The sequence below is a fragment of the Arvicola amphibius genome, chromosome 13 (genome assembly GCF_903992535.2).
Source record: "Arvicola amphibius chromosome 13, mArvAmp1.2, whole genome shotgun sequence".
Classification (NCBI taxonomy): domain Eukaryota; kingdom Metazoa; phylum Chordata; class Mammalia; order Rodentia; family Cricetidae; genus Arvicola; species Arvicola amphibius.
The window spans coordinates 29485200-29501891 of NC_052059.1; the positions used below are offsets into that span (position 1 = coordinate 29485200).

General features: G+C 40.0%; 1 protein-coding gene and 1 pseudogene across 3 annotated transcripts in view; one reads left to right on the plus strand and one right to left on the minus strand.

Moving 5' to 3' along the window:
* The window catches only part of Tdrd3 (tudor domain containing 3), a 155051-nt gene that overhangs the window by 118711 nt on the left and 19648 nt on the right, over window positions 1-16692 (minus strand). The gene's annotated exons all lie outside the window — the stretch shown is intronic.
* Window positions 13299-16030, plus strand: LOC119799955 (annotated as a pseudogene).

The following is a 16692-nucleotide window of genomic DNA, read 5'->3' on the forward strand; positions in this document are numbered from 1 at the left end:
CAAAGGAAATTTTAAGGACAATTAAATATCAACAGAAGATGATTTAGCAGTTACTAATTTTTAAAAAGGATATTTTCCCACTCTAAGACAGAAAGTTCTATAAAATCATCAATATTAGGAGGAAAAATAAGGATTCCTACAAAGCAGCAAGAGGCCATCATTCTCAACTGAACAATGAAAACAAATGACATATGGGACAAAAATCACGGAACTGTAAACACTCGAAGGAGCTAAGACCACAAGGAAGTAAACTAAACTCTGAGTGGCACTGGGTCTTTTAAAGAGAGATGAAACTCCATCTCCTTTCTACTCTTGTTAAAGGAAGGAGTCCACTACAATGTAAGGAAAATGTACACAGATTTAAGACCTTTTATAGTCATGTGTAGTTTAACTTAACAATTCAAAATCCCAAGACTATGTGTCAACAACTGCCTGCCAACTCTCATGGGTGATATATGCCAAAAGCTAGTATCATATAAGGAGACAGAGATACCTGCCTAACAGAAAGCCCAGACTTTGGATGCAAATGGGTGTAAAAGAACTTGTCTTTCTCCTTTCTTCATACCAGTGCACTTCTAGGTACTCCGAACTTTCAATTACTAAAAACAAAGTTAGGAGAACTACGAGAAATCCATCTAGGCACTTGAGAACTTTTGAGCAGCCAATAGTGGAATGGCTCTTAAGAGACACACAAGAAACCACACCTAGATACTCCAAGCTTTACGAAACAGACAAGGTTGAAAGAGCTTTCCAGGCAGGCACACACACACACACACACACTCACTAAATAAATAAATAAATAAATACTCTCAAGTAGCTAAATAGGAAAGCTCAAAGATACGTATCACCCATATTTTCAAAGCAGCTGAGCTGTCAAGAAAAAGTCAAAGTCAGTCTCTCTGAAAATGACCCATGCTTATACTCCAGGCCCTATTGATGGGAAAGCATCTGAAACCAGTAGCAATTTGACTCTAACACTAAAAGAAACTCACCATGATTTGATTCTAGCTGAGACAAAAAAAAAAAAACCTCAACAAATAAATACTAAATAAATGCAAATAACTCTGTAAAAAGACACAACATTTTCAAACCTCTTCAGAAAACAATAAAAAACAAATCTTACAGCACTGAGGGCACAAACAAGCATTACAAAGTATTGCAGGATATTGGATCACACTGTGAACTCCGGAGATTATGTTATTTAAATAAAATCAACCATAGGTCAAGAGGCAGAGCAAGCAACTAGTTGAAAAAAGTAACCATACAGAGTAAGGGGAGTTGGGAGGTCAGAGAGAGAGGCACAGGAGTAGAAGGGAGGGAGGGACATCTGGTTGAAGAAATTTTCTCAATGTAGGAGGGTCCTGTCCAGAGACGACGGCTGAGGAAGATCAGTCAGCTGCTTTCTCTGCCTCTCTAAGCGGTCAAGTTTTCACCCCAGCATCTCAACCCTGAATCTTCATTGTAAAATACAAAAATGAGACTTAGTTAAAACAATATTTGCCTCCTGCAAGGCACCAGCAGCTGTGGAAGCACAGTCAGCATCTGAGGCAGCAGCTCTACTTCAAATATAAAACAACAAAGAAGGGAAAACAACCAAACCCTAACTTCCTATTAGAAAAGAATTCATCCCAGAAGAAAGTAAAATCAAATCAACAAAATACTGAACACAGTCATCCTACAATCTGAACTAGAGAGCATATTCTTCATTGTGAAAATGAAGTCAAAGAGAGATCCTAGCTAAAAACTAGGAGCATTTATTATTAGCAGACGCAGCGCAAAAATACTGAAAGAAATTATTCAGTTTAGTAAATGCACGATGAAGCCAGACACAAAGCAAAGAATTAAAATTATTTAAGAGAGAAAATACAGAGGCAGAAAACTTTTCACTTGGAAATATATAAGTGAACAACTTTAAACAACCATTACATTATATATTATGCACAAATTAATTTAAGACTCTAGAATATTTAAAGCAAAATAAAAATGCTGTAAAGAATTTATATATCTACCAGCTATGAGAAATATATTTAAACAATAGCAGGACAATAAACAGAAATAGGTAATACTATATTGAAAAGCCCTTACATTGTCATAAGGTATCATTATTTAAAACAGACTGTTACAACTTAAAGAGATGGTGCAACAGCTAAAGAAGAAGCACTTAAAAAGACAGCCCAGACAAGACAGGTTAAAAAAAAAAAAAAAGCAAGGTAGAAAGTATGGGACGCTAAAGAGAATACACTACACTACAAATATAACAAAGGAGCTGTACAGAGTAAGACCTCCCCCCCCCCCAAAAAAAATAGTAGGAGATAAAGCTAGCCAAATTAGTAATTATATTAAATGAGATAAAATCAGCCATACGGATAATTATTCTAAGTCATGAATTAAAGGTTCTAGGTTTTCATGACTAAACATGGGAAGTAGGGCAAGAGAACTGAGAAGCATTCCTGATACTCAGGCTGTTCAGCTACTGGGGCCTTAAAGGTTCTCAGCCTAACTGAGAGAAAAGCATTCAGAGACAGTCCAGGCTTTGAAGCTGGCCAGGGAAAGCACTGGCTCCAAGAATTCCTCTGCAATAACACTATGAAATGGACACAATATCTGCCTCTTGTGTTGAAACTCTACTCCCCAGTGTGCTGGGATTTGTAAACAGAGCTTTTGGAAGGTACTCAACTCATGATGGTGGAGTCCTCCCGATGGGACTGGTGCCATTTGATGCTGGGTGTGTTCTATTCTCCCTACCCTCTGACACTAAGGAGTCCATTTGCAACCCAGGAAGCAGGTCCTCACCAGGCACAAACTCTACCACACAGTTCTGTATATCCCAGTCTCCGGAAATTTGAGAAACAATCTTCCATTGTCCAAGCTACCTATTCCATGGAATCCCCTGTTATAAACTCTGACCATCAACAACATATATATGTGCTTAATCACAATCCTTTGTCACATCTGTGAGAAAGAAAATCTGCCATATAAAACCTTTCGTTTCTAAGCTCAGAACTCAACGTAGCAGGTACTGTAAGGACATCTTCCCATGCTACTGCACTTTGTTCTTCCGTCGCCACCACCCTCAGCTGACCCCACTTCGCACCTAATTGGTCCCATGTTCAGCTTTCTTACATACATTCCACTACTCCCTTCATTTCCTGCATCTCATTTTAAATTGCTTAAAACCACTTTTGTTTCTTTGTGTGAACTATCCTTACATATTTTCTGATTTCTTGTTCAAGCTTTTGTTCATCTGTCCCTTCATTTAAAAGATTCTTTTTTAAAAGATTTTATTTTATTATGTATACAATGTTCTGCCTGTATGTATGTATGCCTGCTATCCAGAGGAGGGTACTAGATCTCATTACAGATGGTTGTGAACCACCATATGGTTGCTGGGAATTGAACTCAGGACCTCTGGAAGAGCAGGCAATGCTCTTAACCTCTGATCCATCTGCCCAGTCTTTAAAAGATTCTTTATTATTAGAAATAAGAAAAAAATCATAGACTGGGAAATCACAGCACATGAATCTGTTAAGACTCACATAAAAGCCAGGTGGTGGTGGTACACGTCTTTAATCCCAGCACTCAGGAGGCAGAAGCAGGTGGATCTCTGTGAGTTCGAGGCCAGCCAGGTCTACAAGAGCTAGTTCCAGAACAGGCTCCAAAGCCACAGAGAAACCCTGTCTCGAAAAACCAAAAAAAAAAAAAAAAAAAAAAAAAAAAGACTCACATAAAACAGAATCAATTGCCAGTTGTATTCTAACTTAGGTGTTGTTAAATACTGTTCTTCCCTAAAGTATGAGTCTACCTTTTTAGAAGATATTTTGGGATGCCTTTCCTGGAGTTTGTTTGATGTGAACATTGTGGTTCTAACGCTGAACACCCATACCATCATGCTCATCCATCCCCTTCCAACCATCATCTTGCCACTACTTCTCACCTTGCATACAATCCTGTGTCTCAGCTTGCACTTCTCCCATGCTACTGCAAAAGATGTGTGCTGAGGACATACTTCCTAGCAGAGGCATGATGTCCAGGCCCTTTCCTTTTCATATCTTCATTGTGCTACAATACAATATTTTCATCCTTAAAATTCACTGCCTTGAAATTCCCTATTACTTCCTTGAAACATTGTAAACATTTATTATTAATATTATTGATTATGTATACCTGGGAGGAGAGGGTATGTGCATGAGAGTGGAGGTGCCTGCTGAGGCCAGAAGAGGGCGCTGGATCTCTGCAGCAGAAATTACATGCAGTTCTGAGCTACTCAAATAAGTGATGGGAACCCAACTCAGACCCTCTACAAAAGCAGTATATGCTCTTAACAGCTGAGTGATCTCTCTACCCCATTGAGAAGCCTTGTTCTCTGCATCCTTTCCTAATCACTCGTTTATATTATTCTATAATATCATTTTATATTATTCTTCTCCTACCCTTTCCTGTATTTTATTATCTTCTATATTGGTACTAAAAACACTAACAAAACTCTACTATCTTTGCTCTGCTTTTTCATTGTTCTTTAACTGAGTCAGTTGCTTTTCTTATTCTAATTTTTGTAGGCTGATGACTCTTAAACTTCCCTTAGCTTGTGCAGTTATTTCTCAGTGTGCATGGGGGATTAGCTGAAGTACTCTCTTCATAGCCTAAATCTGATCATGCTCTCTTATTTAAAATGGTATAGTGTTTGCAGATAACTTGCACACATCCTCCTGCTGTGCACTACCTATAATATGTAATACAACCTAAGTGCTACAGAGTTACCTTACTATATCCTTAGCAAATAAAATAAAATTTAAAAAAAAGCCCAGTTAGTAGCACAGTAACATCCGAGGATGGCAAACACACAACTGTGGAGGAACAACAACATATGAAAACCTGAAAGTACAACAGCAACCTGGAAATCAGAAGATATCTCAAACTCTTAGAAAATTTTAAAAAAATAATAATAACTTAAATTAGAACTGTTTTAATTAGGCACCTAAGAGCCATTGATTTTAACATGCACTAGTTGTATTAAATTTTTTAGTTTCGCTAGCTTGTTGAATAAATATTTGTTGAATCCTTACTCTGTCACAAAGAGAATGGGTCTGGGAATTCAAAGACTAAAAATAATATGATGGTTGACATCAAATAAACTAACTCCCTATGGAGACAAGTTTACTTCTTGAGGCAGATGGACAGCTGACAGTGCACTAGAGACAGAGTGTGAGCTTGGAGAAAGAACACTATTCCTATCACAAAGGCATCGCACTGCAGTGGATGTCTAGTCTTTAGGATGGTAGGCACAAATTAGTAGCTTAAGTAGAGAAACACTTAAGGAAGAGTCCAGACTAGGAAGGAACAATGTTCTTATCAGTAACAGGCTTTTTTTTTTTTTTTTTTTGCAAATATGTCCTTAAAATTTCCTTAGTTAAAAAGCAATAAAACCAACTGCTACTTTGGCTTCAGGACTTTATTAGGAACATAGTCCTCATTTCCATTTTATTTTTATTTTGTGTATGTGTGGTATACTCATATATGTCATAGCTGTGCACGTATAAAGGTACATGTGAACATATATACTTATGGAGGCCAAAGTCAGAAGTCAAATGCTGAAGTCAGTCGTTTCTCTGTCATATTTTGTGAGACAGGGTCCCTCACTGAACCTAGAGTTCACTGATTTAGCTGGACTGACTGGACTGACAGGGCTCTTCTTGGTTCTCCACCCCAGTGCTGGAGTGACAAGAGCACACTCCCACAGCTGGCCTTGCAATATGGGTGGTGGGAACCTGAACTCAGGTGCTCATGCATAAGCAGAAAGCCAGCACTTTCTTTACTCCCCTCATCTATTTAAGATCTGTACTATAGAGTCTCAGTGAAATCCTACAATAGGTTATTTTTTTACTGACGTAATATGAAGCAACAATAAATCTTAATGTGCCGTTTTGGAGGCATCGAATAAAGTTAATTGTTAAGCAGAAGACATGAAGAAATAGCGGCACTAATACTTAAAGAATACACAGTATCCATTCATTTCATTTTTAAATATGTTACCAGAGGCAAAAACATGAAAAATCTCACAGAATTCATCTCCCTTAAGAAAACTTCATTAAATTTCTCTCAAAAATAAAAGGGTGTTCTTTAAATTACCCTTAACTGAGACTATCTCTCACCAAACAATAAGGCCAGAGTAATGTTTGCAAGCACAACAAACCAGACCTTTCTTTTTTTTTCAGTTTTTCGAGACAGGGTTTCTCTGTAGCTTTGGAGCCTGTCCTGGAATCAGCTCTTGTAGACCAGGCTGATCTCGAACTCACAGAGATCCACCTGCCTCTCCCTCCTGAGTGCTGGGATTAAAGGTGTGCACCACGGCCCAGCTCTAACTACAATTTTTATAAAAGACTTATTCTACAAATTTCTCACACTCATTGCCTTGGTGTCTTGGTCACTGTTCTACTGCTGTTCAGAGACACCATGACTATAGCAGCTCTTATACTGATTGGGGCTGGCTTACTGTTTCAGAGGTTTGGTCCATTATAGTCACAGCAGAAAGAATGGTAGCATGCAGGCAAACTTGGTGCTGGAGAGAGAGCTGAGACTTCTAAATCCAGATTGGAAGAATGTAAGCAGAGAGAAACACTGGGCCTGGCTTGAGCATTTGAAACTGGAAAGCCCACCCCAGTGACTCACTTCCTCCAACAAGACCACACCTACTCCAACAAGGTCACACCTCCTAATCCCTGTCAAGTAGCACCACTCCCTAACAGCCAACCATTCAAATACAGGAACCTAAGGGGGCATTCCTATTGAAACCACATTCCACTCCTTGGCCACCATAGGCTTGTAGCTATACCATAATGCAAAAATACATATTCAATCTAACTTCAGAAGTGTCCATAATATATGTCTCAACAATGTTTAAAAGTCCAAAATTTGAAGTCTCTTAACTCTAAGCCCTATTAAATAAAAATAAAATAAAATGAAGAAGCAGATAACATACTTCCAACATACAATGGCACCAAATATACATTACCATCCCAAAAAGGAGGAAAGTGAGCAATGAGGAAATACTGAACCAAAGCAAAACTAAAAGACAGCAGAACAAACTCCAAACGCTACACCTCCATGTCTGATGTCAAAGCACTGTTCGGAACCAACTCCTTCAGCGTTGTTGATGACAACACACTTGTCTCTCTCGGGCTGGCTCCACTCCCATTAGCAGCTCTCCTTGGCAAGTATCCCACTACTCTGACATCTCCAGCATCTTGGGGTCTCCAAGAATACCACCTTCACGGCTTCACTTTCTGGGCCTCTGTGCAGTGACACCACTGACACACACCTGGCCTGGGTACCTTCCCTTATTCATAGAGGGAGATTCTATAACCCCTTACATGACTCTAAAGCCAGAACCATATGGCTGAATCTGCCAAGTTTTGCTGCTTGCTAGGGCTGGAACATGGCCCGCTCATTCAATACCTTTTCACCAGCTTTCTGTTTTTAATGGTCTCCTTTCCTGCCTACCTTTGTCTATCCTGGAACTCACTCTGTAGATCAGGCTGGCCTTTAACTCAGAAACCCACCTACCTCTGCTCCCAGGTTCTGGGATTAAAGGTGTGTGCTGCTACACCTGGCCCTAAATATTCTTTAATCTCTTCTCACAAAATGGAAATCAGCTGGGTAGGTGACCCTGAGGTCACTACTCCCTTTACTCCATTTCACATCAGTCTTTTCTTCCATCTGTGTGTCTCTTTAAACACAGGGTGTAGCTCCATTATACATCCTGGTGCCCCTTTCCTCTCCAAACTGTACATTTTATGTTATTCCTTGCTCAGCTTGCTCCTTTTCATTATAGATTTGCATAAGACTGGCTACTAATAACCACGTGACATAATCAACGTGAGGCTGTTTTACAATCTCCTCTGCCAACAGCATTAAACGAACATTCTTCAACTTAGCATCCGGCAGACTTTTCAAACAAGAGCAAAAAACAGCCACATTCTTCACCAACATATCACAAGAATGTGATATGCCACTTACGAACATTCTTCTCCTCTGAAACCTCAAGCCAGGCAACCATAATCTACATTACTCTCAGTACCACTGTCTTCCTTGCTCCTACAAGTATGGCCCTTTTAAACCCCACTTAAAGCCTTTACCTGCTTTTCTAATCCAATGTCCAAATTCCATCAACAAGAAGCAGGCTCATGTTTGTCACAGCAACACCCTAGAGCCCTGGTACCAACATCTGTCTTAGTCAATAGTCCACTGCTGTAAAGAGACACCATGGCCATGCCAACTCTCATAAAAGAAAACATTTAAACGGGGCTTGCTTACAGTTCAGAAGTTTAGTCATTGTTATCATTGCAGGAAGTGTGGTGGCATGCAGGCAGACATAATGCTGGAGAGTGGCCAAGAGTTCAACATCCAGATCAGAAGCCAGCAAGCAAAAAGAAACACTGTGCCTGGCTTGAGTACTTGAAACCCCAAAGCCCAGCCCCAGTGACATACTTCCTCCTACAAGACCAGACCTACGTCAACAAGGCCACACTTCCTAATACCTGTCCAGTAGGGCCACTCTCTAATGACTGAGCATTTAAGTATAAAAGCCTATGCAGGCTATTCAAACCACCACAGTTAAGTTAGCAAATTCAAAACCTAGCTTTCCCAATAATAATATCCATCTACTACTATTTCCATTTATTAAAAGAATAAGTTTGCTATCACTATGTTAATTACAGGTTCAATATATTGTTTTTAATATAAACATTCTAAAGAAACAGAGCCATACTTTCTAAAATTATAGTATTAAAAATGCAAATTGTGCATCAGATCTCAGTGAATAGATCTGTACAAGCTAAAACTGGTGATCCTGGAATGTTAATAGACAGATCTTTAAAAAAAAGTGACAAGAAAGCTGGTCCATGAACCCTCTTACAAAACTTCATCAACCCTTGTCAAATCAAAAACATTAATTTTCTTTAGGGTCAGTTTCTAAAAAGGCGTGATGATGTCAAGTAATGTAAACTTAAAATATGATGGACTACCATATGTGTTTTACTATTTGAAAGCAAAACACCCACATTTTAAGCAGGATTGATGGGGAAGTTCTCTTTGGTGCTGTTTTTGTTTGTTTGATTGTTGTTTCATTTTCTCTGTTCCTGGCTAACCTTGAATTTGCTATGTAGACCAGGCTGGTCCAGAACTGAAAGTTATCCGCTTACTTCTGCCTCCATGTCCTGCATGTGGCATTAAAGTATGGGCTACCATGCCTGCTACAATTGGTATGCCTTAATTTTTTTCCAAGCTCAACACACATACTTTTTTGTAGTGATATCTCATTTGTATTTTAATAAATAAAGCTTGCTTGAAGATCAGAGAGTAAAACAGCCACCCAGGTCAGCCTTACAGACCAGGCAGTGATGACATACATATTTAAACACAGTAGCCACACTAGTTTGCCACAGAAACAGGCAGTATTGGCACACGCCTTTAATCCCAGCCCTAGAGAGAAATATGAAATGGGAGGAGACAGCTCTCAGTCTCAGTCTCATTCTTGGGACTCCTGAAGGCACGATCATCATTGTAGACTAAGGTCAAAAGAAGAGTCAGTGGCTTGCTGTTTTGCTTTTCTGACCCTCAGGTTGAACCCCAATATCTGTCTCTGGGTTTTTATTAATCGAGCTACACTTTTTCTTGCATTGAAGTTCTAATTCAATGGTTACACAGATGGCCCTACTTAAACTAAATGGAACATAAAACAACCCAAAAGTCATCAATCTAGAAAAGAAATGGATAGGGAGGGAATGGAGCTACAAGAAATAGGAGAGAGATGTAAAGAAAGAATAATCAGAATGCATTAGATGCATGAATGAAATTGCCAAAAAATTTTAATTTTAATTGTTCTTTTTTTAAAGAAAAATTTATTTCAGCAAAATAAAATTACCTTTCTAAATTTTCTAAAGCATCTGAAGTTGTCCCTTTGATAGAAATCTAACGCAAAGGCAATGCAAGATTTATATCTGCTGCAGGGCATAATGGAAAAGTTCTATTAAAATCAGTAGACCATGTCAAAAGCCACTGACAAATCTGCATCTGACAAAAGTCCCCTGCAAGTCCTTGCACTTTCCAGTCAGACAACAGGGTGCACGAATTTGCAATGGACCTCTCGTCTCACCAGTCATTGTAAGGGGGGAGAACAACAACGTCATGAGTATTTCTGCCGTACTGTCTTTGACAAACACTGGGACAAGGAGCATGAACGACTTGTTCCAACTTCTGTGTTTTTTTCACAGCGGAGTAATATATCTATGTCACTAATTACTTACAAATTACAGAAGAGAACAGCACAAACATTTTCTGTAACGGGCCACAAAGCACAAAGTGTAGACTTAAAAGCCATTTGATTTCCGCCACAACTACGTCACTCTTCCTCTGTAGCATAAAGTGAGACATGGACCACAGGTCCACTAATGCTGACGGACGTGTCTACTGACAAAAGTCGGCAGCAAGCCAGATTTGACCCGTGGGCTATGTTTTCCAGTTCCTCATTTCAGGTGAAATTTTATAATTTCCTCAAAAAACAAGTCTTCCTCATTCGAAAAGTTTTCTTTAAAAAAATTTTACATTGCCGGGCGGTGGTGGCGCACGCCTTTAATCCCAGCACTCGGGAGGCAGAGGCAGGCGGATCTCTGTGAGTTCGAGACCAGCCTGGTCTACAAGAGCTAGTTCCAGGACAGGCTCTAAAGCCACAGAGAAACCCTGTCTCGAAAAACCAAAAAAAAAAAAAAATTAACATTGTTCCATAAACTTTCGTGCTCAATAAGTGAACCCACAGATTTCATTTTTGAGAACAGAATCTTCTCACTCAGGAGAAATTCATGTTTACAAAAATTTAGAAAATATATACTTAATAATACTTAATAACGCAACATTTCAAAAAGAATGAAATTACCTTCCTTCAACTTCTGAGACATTAAATTTATACAGTAAGGAACTAGATACTCACAAATTCCTACCAAACTTCTATTTGTAATGTACTAGTAAGATAATATATCAAATATTCCGTCTTCCTGGGCCATTTTATCTTTGAGAGATTACCAAACACTACTGCAAGGTAGGAAATTCAAAATCCCTAAAATAATCCCCTCAACAGAGAATATCTCAAAACAAAAGGTATCCGTTTTCCAAAAATAATACATGCACAGAAATCCATTTATGTGTGAGTCATCTGAAATTATTTAACTGGAGACAAGCTTGATACAGAGAAAATCAAAAACCTAGTGCATGCTCAGCAAATGCCAAGCAGTCTTCTAGACAAGCTCCGGATTAACTCCTGGTCTTCCTAATGACATCTTGTGAGGGTTACCACAGCTGATACCATTGTATGGAGGGAGCAGCAAACAGAGAAAGTGGCAGTAAAGAAACATATCCAAGCTTAGAGCTAATTACAAGTAGGATCAGGATTTACCCCAGCTCCGGAGAATTATGCTTTAGAGCCCATGCTCTTAGAAGCAAACCACACTACTAAAGAGGTAGATGTGGCTGCTTGCCATTGGGGACGCCATAGGAAACCCATGCAGTACAGAAACAGGTAGGCTACTTGTACTTCCCAACCCCGCAGTTTGTCCAAGTCCCAAGTCTGTTTCCCAAGGACTGTCTCCTCCTCTTAGACCATCGTCTGCCCTTTTGGATTCACCAGATCCCTGCCCTACTTGATACCTAGGATCTTGCAGCCCACACACATAGATTTAAAGGGTAGAGAGATAGAATGTAGTGATACAAAGGGTTAAAGTGGTACAGGAAAGATTTAACGGGGAGAGGATAGAAGAGTAGAGTACATGAATGACTATGGACAGGAATAACACTAAAGACATTTTGAAACAAACGGTAAGGAAACTTTCTACTGTACAACCTTCCTAAAATCATACATGTGTGTATATAAATAATTTAAATGGAGTTAGCTTATAACAGGGCAACAATGCCCCTACTAGACCAAAGAATAACAAATAAAAAGTCCAGTGTCAGTAATGGCTTACTTCTTTGGAGCTGCTGGCAAGTCAAGTCTCATATAACCCCAAACATTAGAGGCTTCCCTCCAGAACTTGACAGTAAGACCCTATTACTGAAGGTACTTGAACCACAGAACACGGAGAAGTCAAACTGGTACTGACCTGGAAGCTTCATCCCTCCTGACTATCTTTCATAACGCTGGAAGGTGTCACACATGCTATCAGAGAAAAGAAATCACCAATTGTGGTAGTTTGAATGTAACTGGCCCCGATAAGCCCACATGGAAGAGCAATATTAGGAGGTGTAGCTTTGTTGGAGTAGGTATGGCCTTGTTGGAGGAAGTAGGTCACTCTGAGGGTGGGCTTTGAGGTCTCATATATATGCCAAAGCCACCACCAGTACCACAGTCCACTCGCTGTTGCCTCCAAGATGTAGAACACTCAGCTACTTCTCCAGCACCATGTCTACCTACATGCCACCATGTCCAACCATGAATATAATGGACTGAATATAACGTCTGAACTATAAGCAAACCACCCAAATTAAATGTTTTTATTTATAAGAGTTGCCATGGTTATGGTGTCTCTTCACACCATAGAAATATAATAGAAACATCACTAAGACATCAATCTTACCCAACCGTTTACCCTCCCAGCTATAACAGTGAGGGGTCCAAGAAGACATGCCCACTTATTAGTAACACAAATGTCATAGTAGTAACCAAATACTTTCTGTTTGGGTCTAAAGCCCAATCCAAAAGTTACAACCCAGACCTGGCACTGTTATCAGAGCCAAGTAGTGATATCTTGTTGACCTGTTAGTTAGGTACTAAGAATTTAGGCACAATAATAACAATAATAATTAATAATAATAATAACAGGAGAAGAGTAAGAAAGGATCTCCAGAGAGAATACAAGGCATGCTGTCATACAACAGGAAAGGTGAATATGGCATAGGTATTCTGCCAAACAGTAGCATATCTTGCACTCTAAAAGTATGTCTTAGTGCAAGCTGTATTCTGTACTCCACCAGAAGAGAGGCATGAACACAGAGCCACCCACACACCCTTCATCTACAACAGTATCACACCTGTAAGATATGCACGCTAGTGCAATGGTGGCACAACATTTGTGGGAATAACCAGCCAGTATCTGGTTAACTGACTACCCACTCCATGAGATGGAGCCATTCCCAACACTGCTTACATGATCAAGAACCTGAGACAAGACAGCCCAGGGACCTAGGTAAAACAAAACAAAACCAAGAAAGGGGGGGAAATGTAGTTATTCCTAGCTTCTTCTGAAAAACACCAAATGGCAGATGACACCGGTGCAGCGGGAAGGCCCAGAGGGCCCAGGGGCCCAGGATGAGGAGGTCACTGCAACTTCGTGGCTTTTGAGGAGAATTCGGCAGCAGTCTTAGGGGCCGTGGTAGTGGTCAAGGCAGTGGTGGGGAACACGGGGTTCCTAGAGGTAAAGCGGAAGACAAGGAGTACGTCCACATCACCATGCTGGGCCGCCTGGTTAAGGACATGAAGATCAAGTACCTGAAGGAGATCTACCTGTTTTCCCTGCCCATTAAGGAATCTCTGATTATTGATTTTTTTCCTAGGAGCGTCCCTAAAGGGTGAGTTTCTGAAGATCATGCCAGTGCAGAAGCAGACTCGGGCTGACCAGTGGACCAAGTTCAAGACTTCTGTCACTATTGGGGACTACAATGGTCATGTTAATCTCAGTGTGAAGTGCTCCAAGAAGGTAGCCACTGCCATCAGAGGAATCATCATCTTGGACGAGCTTTCCATTGTCCCTGTGTGGAGAGGCTACTGGAAGAACAAGATTAGCAAGCCCACACTATTCTGTGCAAACTGGGGGAACAAGACTTGCAAGCCCCACACTGTTTCATGCAAAGTGATAGGCCGCTGTGGTTCTGTGTTGGTGCAGCTCATCCCTGCCCCCAGAGGTATGGGCATAGTCTCTGCTCCTGTGCCCAAGAAGCTACTGGTGATGGTCAGTACTAATGACTGCTACACATCAGCCAGGGGCTGTACTGCCACCATGGGCAACTTTGCCAAGGACACCTTTTATTCCATCTTTAAGACCTCTGGAAAGAGACTGTGTTCACCAAGGTTCCTTATCAGGAACTCATTGAGCATCTTGTGAAAACCCACACCAGAGTCTCTGTTCAGAGGACCCAGCTCCAGCTGTGGCCACCACATATGCGTTTTTATATAAGAAAAATAAAGTGAATTAAGTCTTTAAAAAAATCCTAATGTACTATTATACTCATAGATGAGTGCCTTGTTAAGCCATCATCAGAGAAGCTTCCTCCTGCAGTAATTAGGAACAAATACAGAAAACCACAGCCAGACATTATGTAGAGGGTGGGAGACCTTAGAACACTCAGCCCTAAATAGAATTTCTCCATCAAATCCCTCTGCTCAGAGCTCAGAAGAGGTGAAAGAAAGAATGTAAGAGTCAGAGAGGACACCAAACAAGGTCCTCTAAATCGACACAAGCAAAGCTTATATGATATGAACTCATAGAAAGAGAAGCAGCATGAACAGGGCCTGCACACTTCTGTACCAGATCTTCTTCATATATATATAATGGCTTCCAAGTAGTTCTTTTATGGGATTCCTGAATGTACAATGAATGAGTCTCAGGCTCTTATTTCTTCTCTTGGGCTTTTTCCTTCTGTTGAATTGTCACGTCCAACTTCAGTGTGATAGTTTTTGTTTTACCTTGCTATATTTTGTTTTGTTATATTTTAATATCTCTTAGAACCCTGGTCTTCTCTAATGAGAGACAGAAGGGGAGTGGATCTGGATGGGTGATCCAGATGGGAGGGGAGGTGGAGACAAACTGGGAGGAATAAAGAGAAACCATAATCAGGATATATTCTGTGAGAAAAGAATCTATTTTAAATAAAAGGGAAAAAAAGAAAGTATATGTCATAGATACATAGGAGCCTGTAGTTACATGTATCACATGGACTGTGGTTAAAGCATCACCAGTAACTATAATTCAATTTATACATGAAAACTGTTGCAGTAAGGTAAATATGCAAAAAAAAAAGCCAACTCAACCATGCATGCAGTCCAATCTTACTTTCCATGAAAACATGCTGAAGCAGAACTAACTCAAAAGTAAGAGGCAGCCAATATAAAGGCAGGTAAGCTTCATAATATGAAATTTGAGCTAATATTAATTCATAATTAAAAGTATAGGAAGTTATGAAATACTAAAGATATCTCATAAGCCTATTTATTACTTGTATCATACTAGGTATCTACAATGAGGCTTGCACTTCTTATATATACTTATTTGTCAGTTTTGAAATAGTCTTATATTGCAAGACTAGCTTCAAACTTCCTATGTAGCTGAGGCTAGCCTTCAACTCCTAATCCTCCTGCCTCTACATTCCAAGTGCTAACATTACATCTATACATCACCACTAGCATTCATAATTCCCATTTATAAGCAAATATACTATCTCCTACTTTTTACTGTGAAATGTGATATGAAGGAGGAAGGCTTTGCAAGCTATAGAGTCATACATTTATAAGTATAAGATCACTTCAATTTTTAAAATATTAAATGAATTAAATAAAAAGGCATAAAAGGCTCCCAGAAGTAGAACTTTGACTATTCCTACCAATTTACTTAAACCTACCATAATTCAAAGAGTATTGATGTGGAAAGTCCTTCTGTATACGCACTGTTTTTACTGGTTAATGAATAAAGAAGCTGGCTTAGCCTATGACAGGGCAGAGTAGAGCTGGGGGTAGGAGGATGGGGGACATGACACTAAACTGAATGCTGGGAGAAAGAAATGGAGTGGCGAGATGCCATGAACTTTACCCAGTAATCCACAGCCATGTGATAATACACAGATTAATGGAGATGGGTTAATTTAGGATAAAAGAGCAAGCTAAAAATATACTTAAGCTATTGGCCAAATAGTATTGCAAATAATATGGTTTCTGTGTGATTATTTCAGGGCTGAGCAGCCAGAACAAACAGCCTTCCTACTACACAGAGTATAACTGATTCAAAATTTTAGTGTAGCGTCTGGCATCATGTGGTAGAAAAGAACTGATTCAAGCATGACCCATAGATCAGATCAGTGCCAGCCCACAAACTCTTACTGCTGGGTGATGGAATAGCTACGGAACCTGGAGTGAGCAAAGAATCTTAGAACAACCTAACACTGCCCCACAGTTTTATGATGTCCAAGAGACTGATCTATGATACACTGGAGACATTTTAAGTTGAAGGATAACTTGGAAATCACTGAGCTAGGCTACACGCCTCCGAATGTCTCTCATCCTTAAAAACAAAGGTTATGACAAGTTATCTTCACCATCAAAAAAATGGGCTCTGTGGCTCTCATCTGTCCTTCCCTTCCTGAGAACACTTTCCTTGAAACTGAGAAGTGGCAGCAACTCAGGTTTGCCCATGCAGACAATTACAATATTCTGGAGAGGTATTCCTTCACTTTACTGTGCCAAAGAGTCACCAAGGGAACCCTTTATACTGCAGAAGACAACCGAGCAGGTCTCTGGAGACAGTCTACAGCAGCAGGTCTCTGGGGACAGCACCGACAGGCTGCCACATGATGTCAGACGCTATTGTAGTGTGGCTCTCATGCAGAACCAACAAGGTGACCAAAACATAAAGCAGAACTGTCCCAGAACATTGTGCTGTT